This window comes from Halichoerus grypus, chromosome 11 (genome assembly GCF_964656455.1).
Source record: "Halichoerus grypus chromosome 11, mHalGry1.hap1.1, whole genome shotgun sequence".
Taxonomy (NCBI): domain Eukaryota; kingdom Metazoa; phylum Chordata; class Mammalia; order Carnivora; family Phocidae; genus Halichoerus; species Halichoerus grypus.
Window position 1 is genome coordinate 28,882,406 of NC_135722.1, and position 14,264 is coordinate 28,896,669.

Consider the following 14,264-nt stretch of genomic DNA (forward strand, 5'->3'; position numbering starts at 1 on the left):
ACCTCCCTTTACACCTTCTCCCACCCTCACAGGTCAGCAACAAATTCTCTGCCAGAAAATCACAGGCAGAGTAGAACTGATGTGACCACCTCCAAGGATCAGCAATGAAGCAGGCAGTCTCGTCCCAGTCTTCCTATCTTCCTGACTCTCCCCTCAGTATTTAACAGTTAGACGTAGAGCTAGGTACTGGCTCTAGGACATTAAGCAATACTCGCCCTACCCTTGCAGGCCATACATCTAACAGGAGATTGTGTTCTATTTAGTTCTCCTACCCAATTATCTTGGGAGCTGTTTCTTCTAAGTCTAGGTTTTTCTCTTCTGTAAAATCACAGGGTTTCTCTGGGGACCTCTAAGTCTATTAAAAATGGGAAACCACTTAAAGCCCCTGAATTCAAGTTGAATGAAACTGACAGAGCCCAGACCCAAGAATACAGGGTTGAGTGGTGACAGGTACTCTCCATTCCTGGAGCTCCCCCTCTGCCTGGAGAGCGGATTGGGGGTCTGATGATCCCCTGGCCCCCGGTGGTTTGCAGCCTGGGCACATGTACACACACAGAGTTTTTGGTTCGTCCTTTAGGTAGGCTGCTCGAAATGTCCCCTGCTCTTTATTCTTTCATTTCACTGAAGGAGCAGTTGGTGGGCCCCAGGCCCCACATCATGTAGTCAGTGCTGTTGGTGTCACACTTGCCATGGTGACATTCAGTGGCTACTGGGTACATATACAGAGAGCCTGTGTGGTGAACACAGCTAGGCACTAACCAAGTCATGCATCAGCTCCTTGAAGGTACATGTGTTCTGGATGTTGGGACTGCCTGAGTCCTGGTACACCAGATTCTGAGGAGTTTAGGAAGGGGACAGTTAGGTTATAATATTCTGGAAGTTTCTTTTTGGCTTAGTCAAAATGAGACAGGGATTTAATACTGCTTGCTCTACTATTTGTTCTCTGAAGACCAGCTTCTAGGATCTTTAAGCACAGGAAATGTGACCTCATAAAGAAGTTTATGTTACACTACTTTTCTGAACTGCGGAAGTGTTATAGAAAATATGACTGCCTCCTTTCTCCCCACCATGTAATACCCACATGTTTAATATTTGTATAGCTCTCTAAAAACTTTGAATTTATATGGCATAAAAGCATGTAGAGATAAAGGAATAAAGAAGATATGACCTTTGGAATATAAAGGTTTTTTGTACTTAATAATCTGAAGCTATGTTAATGGCAGATAAAAACATATAACATTTGGGTTTAATTGCTCAGAAAAATATTTCCAAGTACTCTTTTCTATGTATATTTAAAAGAGGAGTAAGAGTCATAAGCTGAATTATTGATACTTTGCCTAAGATGTGAGGGGATTCTCATATTGGATTCTGGACAATCTATTGCTTTTTTAAGTTCTTCCTTGCCACTGCCTTAAATTCTTATATTCGCAGGGTTCTTAGTCCAAAAGTATATGACACAGTTTCAATATCAGTATATTTAATTCAAGCCAAATATATTTCACTCTTCTAGTTGCCCAATGAGAAAATAATTGGCTTTAAGGGAGAAAAGGGGCTACTGGTTAATTCCTTTCCCTGGCTGGCCACCAGGTCTATATCCCACCTAAGTGCAGTGAGTTAAGTTTCATTGATCAAATTCATTTAATATCAAATAAAGTATATTCATTAAAATGCAGCCACCTTCAATTTCAGTTTATTGAACTCCTGCACAGTCAGATGCAACAGAAAAATGGCAAAGAAGAAATGCTTTCCCTGATAACTGGCCTATTGTGAAGAAGCTGTGAGAATGTAGACAAATGGTTTAATGCCTCTATGCCTTGATTTTTCTCAACAGCATAAAGGAGGGAGCAGGTCTGCTGATTCCTTTTGTTTCTAGTCTACAGGGATTGATTGTTCTCAGGATGCTTGCTGGCATTTATATGAAAGGTAGACCAATAAAGTGAATTTTTTAATTGGCTGCTTTGTTTTTTTTTTTTTTTTAAAGATTTTATTTATTTATTTGACAGAGAGAGAGAGCGAGAGAAGGAACACAAGCAGGGGGAGAGGGAGAGGGAGAAGCAGGCTTCCCGCTGAGCAGGGAGCCTGATGCGGGGCTCGATCCCAGGACCCTGGGATCATGACCTAAGCCGAAGGCAGACGCTTAAAGACTGAGCCACCCAGGTGCTCCGCTGCTTGTGTTTTTATTTGGCTTTAAAGACATTTTAGTACTACCCCTGTTACAGAGGTATGCCTTTTATTATTGCAATTGGCTTTTTGAGAATATTGATAATGTTCTATGATTAAATATAGATATGTATTCATGCCCATGTTTATCTCTCAATAGGTAAATCTAGCAGAAAAATACTTTCTTAAAGTGCAGAATTAATACATTACTGAAGCATTCATTTACATCAATCTAAGCTGTCCCAAACTTACCCAAATTAAATCTAAACCCAGACATTGAAATGATATCATGGTAATTAACCTTAATCACAATACAGACAAGTTGGCTAAGAGAGTCATGGAGAGACAAAATATTGATAAATTGAGAATTAATGAAGCCTGCCTTCTATAGACCCTCAGTACCCTCACTTCCAGCAAAGCAGAGTTCCTACCTGGGTGTAGCAATAGCCCAGACACCAAGTGGCATTGATGCTTATGCAGAAGAGGCATTCCTTTCTCCACTGTGATGATGATGTTGGTCAGCTCACAACTCTTGCAGCAAATTGCTTTCCAGTAACAGAAGAGAAAACAAAACTGGACTGACTTCATCCTGGACTAGGAAGCAAACGATTAGAAACTCAGAGTGTTTTAACTGTCATGGACTTTGACCCAGCCAGACTGAACTGAAATAAACCTGCTCCCCAAACTCCACGCTCACATTCAGGTTTAGCAAGCATGTTTTGACAAAAGAGAAACATATTACAGTTGAGAACTCCTCATTTAATTCTTTAAGTGGAGGTGTATTTTTTTAGGGACTAAAACGCCACAGGGCGGGATGGGGGATATAAAATCAATGCACAGAAATCAGTTGCATTTCTATACACTAACAATGAGATAGAAGAAAGAGAAATTAAGGAGTCAATCCCATTTACAATTGCACCAAAAATCACAAGATACCTAAGAATAAATCAAAGAGACAAAGGATCTATACTTAGAAAACTATAGAATACTCATGAAAGAAATTGAGGAAGACACGAAGAAATGGAAAAACATTCCATGCTTATGGATTGGAAGAACAAATATTGTTAAAATGTCTCTGCTACCCAAAACAATCTATACATTCAATGCAACTCCTATCAAAATACCATCAACTTTTTTCATAGAGCTGGAACAAATAATCCTAAAATTTGTATGGAACCAGGAAAGACCCCGAATAGCCAAAGGAATGTTGAAAAAGAAAACCAAAGCCGGTGGCATCACAGTTCCAGACTTCAAGCTATGTTACAAAGCTGTAATCATCAAGACAGTATGCTACTGGCACAAAACAGACACATAGATCAATGGAACAGAATAGAGAACCCAGAAATGGACCCTCAACTCTATGGTCAACTAATCTTTGACAAAGCAGGAAAGAATATCCACTGGAAAAAGGACAGTCTCTTCAACAAATGGTGTTGGGAATATTGGACAGCCACATGCAGAAGAATGAAACTGGATCATTTTTTTACACCATACACAAAAATAGACTCAAAATGGATGAAAGACCTCAATGTGAGACAGGAATCCATCAAAATCCTGGAGAAGAACACAGGCAGCAACCTCTATGACCTCGGCCACAGCAACTTCTTGCTAGACACATTTCCAAAGGCAAGGGAAACAAAGGCAAAAATGGGACTTCATCAAGATAAAAAGGTTTTGCACAGCAAAGGAAACAGTCAACAAAACCAAAGGACAACCGACAGAATGGGAGAAGATATTTGCAAATGTCTTATCAGATAAAGAACTTAATCTATAAAGAACTTATCAAACTCAACACCCAAAAAAACCCCAAAAGTCTGGTCAAGAAATGGGCAGAAGACATGAACAGATATTTCTGCAAAGAAGACATCCAAATGGCCAATAGACACATGAAAAGATGCTCCACATCACTTGGCATTAGGGAAACACAAATCAAAACGACAATGAGATACCACCTCACACCAATCAGAATGGCTAAAATTAACAAGTTAGGAAATGACAGATGTTGGTGAGGATGCAGAGAAAGGGGAACCCTCTTACACTGTTGGTGGAAATGCAAGCTGGTGCAGCCACTCTGGAAAACAGTAGGGAGGTTCCTCAAAAAAGTTGAAAATAGAGCTACCCTATGACATAGCAATTGCACTACTAGGTATTTACCGCAAAGATACAAAGGTAGTGATCCAAAGGGGCATCTGCACCCCAATATTTATAGCAGCAATGTCCACAACAGCCAAACTATGGAAAGAGCCCAGATGAGTGGATAAAGTAGATGTGGTGTGTGTGTGTGTGTGTGTGTGTGTGTGTGTGTATATATATATATATAAAATATGTGGTATATGTATATATGTGGTATATATATATGTGTATATGTATATGTGGTATATGTATACACACACACACACACACAATGGAATACTACTCAGCCGTCAAAAAATGAAATCTTGCTATTTGCAATGATGTGGATAGAACTAGAGGGCATTATGCTAAGTGAAATAAGTCAATCAGAGAAAGACAATTATAATGTGATCTCACTCATATGTGGAATTTAAGAAACAAAACAGAGGATCATAGGGTACGGGAGGGAAAAATAAAACAAGACGAAATCAGAGAGGGAGACAAACCATAAGAGACTTAATCATAGGAAACAAGCTGAGGGTTGCTGGAGGGGAGGGGGTTGGGGGGATAGGGTCACTAGGTGATGGACATTAAGGAGGGTACGTGATGTAATGAGCACTGGGTATTATATAAGACTGATGAATCACTGAACTCTACCTCTGAAACTAATAATTATTATATGTTAATTAACTGAATTTAAATAAAAAAAAAACAAACAAGAAAAAAATGCCATGGGGGATTACCTTAAAATGAAAATGGTTAGTCTGGAACAAGGCAATTGTCATTGTTAATGTCCCCTTCATACTCAGTTTTAATGACCATTTTAATTTTAATAAAGAAAATTTTGTGCATGAGAATTCATTTTTTGATTTTTGAGTTAACCTAAATATAGGCATATAATTTTTTTTCACTTTTGATTAGTAGAAGAGTATTTCAAAGACCAAGTTAATTGGTCAATAAAGTTAGTTTCTTGCTATTCCTGTTTGTAATAGATACATAAATTTTGAGAAACCAAACTGGCATGACTAGACTCCCTACAAGACAGTAATGAAAAGCTCTTCCTTGAGCGTCTCAATTTGTTTTTTAGATCCTGAAGATCAATAATTTAAAAAATAATTATCTCCAATTGGTAACTATAGAATCAGAGACCTGTAGTATTGTCTTGGTTAAAGAATGCCTGCCATAGACAGAGGCAAATCTCAAATATACCATTTATACAAAACCATGCATACCTAATACCTGGTCAATTTGTTGGGTATTAAAATGTTCCAGGGCTTAACTAGTGCTTAAAGTGAAGAAGTATTTGAATAGATAGAATGATCAAATCTTGTTAAAACTGTCTAAACCCAATATATTAGGGAAAAGAATGCTAAAATAGATGATTTTTTCATAATTAAATTCAATATAATAGCATATCTACTCCTTTACTTTGTTGGATTAAACATGACTATAGATTTTTCTTTGGCATCTTTAATTTTGTGAACTCAAAATCTCTTCCAAGTGTTGGTTTTGGCTATGATGAGAATGGTGGGTCAGAAAGATGAATAAAACATTCCTCAAAGAGTAGATTGAAATTTCATGATCTACATCATCGGCCTTATAACTCCTTAGGCTCCTGCCCCACTAGTCTCCCTAATCCCAACCCCACTAACAAATTTAGCAACATATCCTATTCTATCTTTAATTCCATAAATGTGCTATTGATCCTTTTCTCCTCGTATCTACCCTGGAGCCAAAACTTCTAAAGAGAAGGAACAGTGCACAGATTCTTCATCCTTCATGACCCATATCACTTACTCTATCTGTAACTCTAACTGAAGCAGGAGAATGATGTAAAGGAGAGTCTTCATCATCTTCTCTGACTGCCTTGGCATCTAGCCATACTCCTGTTCTGTTGTGAATTATTTCCTTGTCTGTCTCTGTGGTGCGTCTCTGTGTCTCTCTCTTCAAATAATGTATTTAAAGGCAGGGGTTGATACTTATTCATGTGTATTTCCTGAGCATTTAGCAAAGGCTGCACATAGTAGGCATATGATAAATGTTAGTTAATAAATGAAGGTGAAACTACAAGTATTTAGTAAGCCACTAGAAGTGGATATATATGAACATATATTACTAAATACACTATTCTAATTTTATATATGTATTTTTTATTCAGTTTTACTGGGTTTAATTTATTCTCTTTTTCCAATTTTTTTTAAAGATGGAAGCTTAGATAATTTATTTTACACGTATTCTCTTTTATAATATAAGCATTTAAAGGTATAAAATTCTTGTTAAGTGTTACTTTAGATTCATTCCCAAATCTTAATTCATGTTGAGTTGTCATGATTCAGTTAAAAGTACTTTCTAATTCCTCTCTTGTGTTATTCCTCAACCCATGCATCATTTGAAAGCATGTTGCTGAATTTCCAAATTTGGGTGCTTTTTAAGATTTTTGTTATTGATTATTTAATTCATTGTGTTTAGAAAACATACTTTATATAATTCCTATCATTTAAAATTTTTGGGATATATTTTATAGCCCAGACTATGCATTATTTTGTTGACCTTTTGTATGCATTTGTAAAGAATGTACCTTCTGCTCTTTTGGGGTGGAGTGTTCTACAAATGTTTGTTAACTTAATTGATAGTGTTGCTTGACTCCTCTATATACATTCTCATTTTCTGTCTGCTTGTTCTACTGATTCCTGAAAGAAATGTTGAAATTTCCAACTATAGTTTTATCTGTCTTTGAGTCTATTAGTTTTTCCTCATGTATTTTGAAGCTTTGCTATTAGGTGCATGCACATTTTGGATTTTTATTTTTGATGAATTGACCATTTTATTTTATGCAATGTACCTCTTTATGTATGGTAATGTTCCTTATCCTGAGTTCTACTCAGGATATTATTAATATGGTCATTCCACTTGTGTGATTAGTGTTTGCAAGATATATCATTTTCCATCCTGTGTCTTTATATATAAAGTGCATTTCATCCAAGCAGTGTATAGTTGAGTCTTCCTTTTTAAAAAAAAACTGATCAGATAATGTTTGCCTTTTTGTTGTGGTGCTCATCTTTACATTTAATATAATTTTGATATTCTTGGGTTTGTATTAGTCATATTGTTATTTGTTTCATCTATTCTTCATTTTCCTGCTTTTCCTGTCTTCTTTTGAATTAGTTATTTTTTAGTATTTGTTTTATCTCCACTATTGGCTTATCAGCTTTGTTTATGTATTTATTTATTTACATACTCTCCAGTTTAAAAGGCATATCTTTACCTCAAATAATATTATTCCACTTCATATATAATGAAAGTATCCTATAACGTTATACTTACATTTTTTTTCCACCTTCATCCTTTGTGCAAATTGTCATTTATTTTCCTTCAACTTGAGAAAAAGTCTTTTATATTTACCCACATTACCTTTTTCAACATATATTATTTTCCTTCTGCCTAATGAACATCCTTTAAAATTCTTTGTCATGCACATTTGCTGGCAATACATTCTGCCAATATTAACTTTACTAAAAATTTCCTAATTCAGTTTAAATGTTTGAAGGGTATTTTTCCTGGTTATAGAATTCTGTTAGTAAGTTTGTTGGTTGGTTGTTTTGTTTTAGCACTTTGTCTTCTTTGTTTGCATTGTTTCTGATGAGAATTCTACCTCCCTCCATATAATATGTCTTGTTTCCTCTGACTCCTTTTAAGATTTTATTTTTATCACTAATTTTCAGCATGCGTTGTTGAATTTATGCTAATTCATGACATGACTTGGTGTAAGTTTCTTTGGGTTTATCCTGCTCGTATCTGAATGAGTTTCTTGGATGTACAGGTTTATAGTCTTCATTAAATTTGAGAAAATGTATAGATAATTGCCAAATATTACTTATCATTGCCTTGAGTAAAAAATTCAGTTATTCTTTGGCCTCTGTTTCTTGGTGTTCTGAAATATCTGTCTTATTTATTTTAAAAAGAATCAAAGCAGGGTTTAGAACAGAGATCAGTCTCAATTTTGATAGGGTCTAAGATGAGTATTTTTAATATACTTGTAATAATTCTAGGTATCATAATTTTCTTAATGTCATGTTCCTCTGCTACACCGTGAACTCCATGAGAAACTAGTAGGAACAAAGAAGACACTCAGTAGGTTTTGGTTGTTTCTGTTTTTGTTTAGTGAATTAATGAATAACACATGGCTTGTTCAGTCAAAGAGTGAGGCATATGAATTTCTCAGAAATACTAAAGTGGATGAGGAGATGGTCAAGCCAGGGGAAGGTGAGGTTTCAGGGAAGCAAGCCACATTAGACATATTGTCAGAGGTATCTTCAAATCTTAGTCCAAACTCCAATAAAGTGTCTAACCAGGTGTGTGGGATAAGAACAGCAAGGAACTTTGCTTACCTAAGCTGCATGACCCAACAGAAAAGCACAGATTTTTGGAACCCAACTATATTAGTTTGTAGGGGTGCCATAACAAAGTACCACAAACTGGGAAACTTAACAGAAATTTATTGTCTCACAATTCTATAGGCTAGAAGTCCAAAATCAAGGTATCAATGAGTTGGTTCCTTCTAAGGACAATGAGCAAGAATCTATCCCATGCTTCTCCCCTAGCTTCTGGTGGTTTGCTGGCAATCTTTGGAGTTCCTTGGCTTGTAGACTATCACCACAATCTCTGCTTCATGTTAACATAGCATTCTTTCTGTGTGCATATCTGTGTCCAAATTCCCCCTTTAATAAGGACATCAGTCGTATTTGATCTGGGATCCACCCTCCTCCACTGTGATCTCACCTTAACTAATCATTATCTCTGATGATCCTTTTACCAAATAAGGTCACATTCTGACATAGAAGGGGTTAGAACTTCAATCTATTTTGGGGGGACACAATTCAACCCACAGCACCAACAGACCTGGATTTAAATTGTCTTTTTTTTCTTACTGAGTTGGCATGTTTTCACATCTGAAAAAGGGGATAATGGTGCTTTCCTTTCAGGGAAATTGTAAAGATTAAATAAGATAATATTGGCAATGCACTTAGCTTGGAACTGACATGTTGTAAGCTCTTCATATATGGTGGCTCTTACTGTTTTATGCTAACTGCTCATTGATTGATTGACTATATTGTGTTCCTGAATATAACTGACAAATAGGTTCATTTTTCATTTGATTCCCTTGTCCATTAGAAATAGATCTGGCTTCTGTGCAATGTTTGCCAGTTTCCCTCTCAGATTGGTTTCTGGAAGGGCAGGAAGATAACTATTGCATCTCAAGTGCTTAAATAATTAAGCCAAAGCAGAGAAAGTTGATAATAAACACTTTTCTGTGCATGATAATTGTAGAGCAATATCATCTAGACAGTTAACCCTGGAGGCTTTATTGATTTAACTGAAAACTAATCAACTAACAACTCAGAAATACTGTTGGAAGCACTTCTCCAGAGAGCCATTGTAATTAGCAGCTGGCACCCTTCTGAGCAGTGGAGCTGCCACCCTGTTTGCATTTGGGCAAGTAATTTTTCAGCTGAGTGATCATCCCAGAGAACATCGTTTCCCTTAATACAACTCCCTGCATTTCACTGGCCACAGCAAATTAGTCCCATCTTTGCTCCTCAGAATGGTCAAGACTTTAACCTGAGCCTCCCTTCTCTTAGAATGTGAAGCGCATACATTTAGAAATTCAGAGAGTTTGAAAGAGAGATCTGATAATCTTCTGTGTGGTCAGGTTAGAGCTTCAGTTGCCTGGACCTGCTTCTCTCTAGTGTAACTGAAACTGGTTTTTAGTTTGTTCATTTATTTCTTCCATGATTTTCTGGATGGAATGTCTTTCCTGAATGAGAAGAATGCCCCACCCCCCCTTTTTTTCACTCCTGGTTTTTGTATGGAGGAATTTTCCTTAGGAACTGTACTAGCCTATCTCAAAATCTTTACTGTTCTACCCTTGCAGTGATGGAGGGTTTTACCTGATTGTAAACTTGGAAAGAAATGCTGGGTCTGCATGTCCTTGCTCTGCCCTTCGTCCTCTGAGACATAGACTTGCTTACAGATAACATTCCTCAACTGTTCCTTTTCTTTTGTAGGGGAAGGTCATCTTCTGTCTCAGTAGGTGTACACCTAATTTTGGGGTGTAGTTAATAGGCCAACATTACTTTTTACAACACTATGTTCCCATTTAATTTCTATCAGTAATAAGGGGGGAACGTGTGGGATTCCTTCTGATATACTCTTGCTTCTATTTCTCAAAATTTTGTGGACTCAGGAAGGGATGAAGAGGGCTGTTTATTTGCGTCTTGTAGGAGACAATGTTGGCCAGCCTCTGAGATTCATCAAAAGAGTTGGTCTATTTATTAGCTGAATTGAGATAATCTGATCAGGAACAATTTCCATGTATCTCCAATTACAATTTCAACCAGGGATTAGAGAATTTCTACTTGGAAAGAACAAGTCCAACAAAGGCAGTTGAATATTAGACACTCAAGATCCTTAGAAAAAGCAGGAAGAAGTAATATTTATGAGTAGCATTTATTAAATACCAGATCCCTGTGGTAAACATGTTATTCACGTAATTTTATTTAATATTGAAAAGGATGTGGAACCTACTAAAAAATCAGAAAAGATGTCACTTCGCCTTGTTTTGTGAGAAAAGGGTGGAAAGCTAATCCTTTGTCATTAAACATAGTCTTGTAAAGAGTATGATAATGCGGAGTGGACCATCTCTAGGTACAGAAACAACAGTTTTTCTAGTTTCTTTCTTAGGTGAATGACTCTTCTAATACTAATCCCGAATTTAACCTGGTGAATCACTCATGGTTTAGTGATGGTAAGAATGTCTGAGATGATGAAATGCTAGTACTGAACTCCTTTTACAGAGAAGGAACAGATAACAGAGTTTAAGGAACTTGCCCAAGATCATACCGCTATGCAACAGCAGAGCTGGGATAAGAAGTGAGGTCTCTGGGACATACGCTGGTGCTCATTCTGCTCTATCCTGTTGCCTTCTTACCAGTTATTGACAGCAATCAACCACTTCCAACACTTATTCTATTTTTAGGGCTATCTTCCGTGGGTGAATGGGAAAATGTCTGAATCCAAGAATAGCACTCTAAGGTGAGCCCTTCACTTAGTAACTATTTATTTCTCAGTAGCTTATAACACTCCTACCATTGCAAAGAATTAGCATCTACTCCCTTTCCTTTAAGATGCCGGGCAGCACGTAGCACCTGATGGCAGCTACAACTTGTCTTTTTGACAAGACAGATAGTATTTCAGCAGAATAATATTCTGTAGCATTGATCAATGTGACAGATATATGATAATAATTGGGATACTCACCATGCACCCCATTACATTTTTAAGTTGTTCACTGAGATTTACATTTTTCCTTTTGCCCTGTCTTGTTGGCAATTTGCTGATATTCTCCAATGGTGTAATCATTTCTTAGGTGCTCTGCCTTTGGTATTTTTAAGAGAGTTTATTTTTTTTATTTTAGTCAGAATAAGTTCCAGAGCTGATTCCTGAGCCTTGTGGGTACATTATTCCTTCTGAGAACTGACTGGGGCAGGCCTGATCTTCTCTGGTTCACAGTGAAACAGCTATATTATTTGTTAAAATACTGACATACTTTTCCTCCAGGGTAAATAGTTCTGCCATTAGCCCCCTGAATAACCCCACACACAGGTATCCTGGCCACCGTGGACCATCTCTAGGACATCCTGGACCTCGCCATGGTCCAGCAACTGAAGAGTTAACGCCTGGCTTGGCAGAGGGCCTCCAGGACTACACCCATTTCGCTTGCTCTGGTGCTTGCTTGCCAGCTGCTAAATATTTTGAGCACCACTCCTTTGCAGGGAGTAACCAATCTGCTCCCTGAATTTCTTTTGTTGTTGCAGATTTCTCCTTCTTTCCCAACCTGCTAGTGTTCTGTTTTGGTCCTGCCAGCTCCACGTCTGGAACCTGATACCACTCTTCCTCACTGTACTCAACATCCTCCAGTCTTCCTTTGTTCAACCTGTTTCTGGTGATCTCCATGTATGGCATATCTGCCAATGATTGAAGTCTCCTCCCTTGATCTAAGCTCCTCTCAAAACTCATGTCAATAGGTGGACCATGGCCTTTAATCATGGGCCCCTCCCCTTAGAGCAGGCTTGGCAGGCATCCTGTATGGATAAGACATGTCCTGTATTTAATAATTTTCACTTGCATTCTGTTTTGACTTTGTCAGGACATTCTAAGGATCCTGATTTCAACTTTTTCCCAGAAAATTGCAAAAGTATGACGGGGCTATTTTTCAAATCACATTGGATATCCTGCCTTTTTTTTTTGCCCCCTTAAAACCTGGCAACTCTATCTTCCTGCCCTGAGGACTATAATTTTACCTTCAGTTCTTTGTATTCCTATTAGTTCCTGCTGTTCTTTTTCTCTGTCTGGTCCAAGGTCTTTTCTCCTTGTCTACAATGCTGTGTGGCCTGCAGGCTAGGTGGTCAGCACCAATTTCCTGCTAATTAGGACACAAACAATATTTACTGAATGAACGAATGAATAGATGAATGTAAGAAAAGAGTTTGCTCCATAGTATTCTCTTTCTCTTTATGATCCTGTTCAGAATACAACGGGGACTTTAAGTCTGAAAAACACGTAACTATAATAGAAACGAAACCCTATTTTGAGGAAGCCAAACTGCTTTGTACTGCTGCTCTTCTCTATATTTCATTATTTTTTTGTTTTTCCTTAGCAATTAGTAAAGTGCCAGTCTGTCTCAGATGTGCTAAGGAGAACCAAGAGAAGATGTTTTTGTACACACTTGAACCAATGTGTTAAAGGAACAGTTGGCACACTTGGGGTGGGGGCTGTGAGAGAGTGGAGATGAAAAGTAATTAATATTTATTGAGGAACCATCATGTACCTTTTAAGATATGATCTCATTTTATCCTCACATTAACCTTGCAAAGTATATTCTAGATAATCATGGTCAGCCAGGCTAGGTAACCTGCTCAAATCCTTGAGTTATTAAATAGCAGAACTTGAATGTAAATCTAGGGCTTTCCACAAAATACCATTCTGTCTCTCATTGCTAAAAGCACCATGGTGGTGGCAGCAGCAGTGATCAAAGCCAGAGAACTCAAGGGGAAGGTAACATTCTTAAGACAGAGCCAGGCCCACTCATTCTCTATCGTTTTCACTCTTTTTCTCTCCTTTATGCCTTCCATTCACTCTAGACCATTCCTGGCATAGTTCTCAATTTTCAGGATACTGATGAGCTGGTGAAAAAGATAAACATAGTCCCTGACCTCCTACAGTTATGTTCTAGGATAGATTATAGAGATTGAAGAAGTAATTTCAAGCTTGATATGATTATTAATGTTATTTTGGAAGCATATAAGGAGATATTGGAAGATGGCATTTGTTGGAGGGGTGGGGATCAGCAAAGGCCTTGTGAAGATAGTAATATGTGGGTTGAAATGTGAAGGATAAGAATAATTTAGCTATGCCAAGAGTTAGGGGAACAGTTGTTCCAGGCAGAAGAAACTGCTAGAGGACAAAGATGGGATACATTCAAAAGTGTAATAAGATTGGCTTAACATTCCAAAGTGAAAGCTAGAGGATCCCAGTTTAATTTCATTAAGGGAGGTAGCCTCTTGCAGTAGGGAGAGGTCATGAATCCTGAGTGCTCAGGAAAAGCTATCACATGGAGAAGTATTTGGACAGAAAATGGGGCAGTCACACAAGCTGGTTTGATTACAAATAGTTGAAGGAGGCAGAGGCAGAAAACAAATGAAGGACTGAGAAGGGACATTTAAGGTTGAATCATTTGATAAAGAAAATCTCCAACTGCAGAGGCAGCTCTGACTTTGCTAGTTCTGAAATTGCATTTGGAATAAGGATACAGTAAAATTGTAAGAAAGCCACTCTGCACTGGCAAAGAATATACTGAGTGGCAGTTGGGAATGTGATCAAATCCAATCTCCCCAGTTCTCCAATTATAAACTGTTTTCCAAAAGTGTAGGTAG

The 14,264-nt window shown here is 37.6% G+C and overlaps 1 pseudogene; it reads right to left on the reverse strand.

Moving 5' to 3' along the window:
- Positions 1–605: 605 nt before the first annotated feature.
- LOC118539721 (follitropin subunit beta-like) lies at positions 606–2,748 on the reverse strand (annotated as a pseudogene).
- Positions 2,749–14,264: the final 11,516 nt, after the last annotated feature.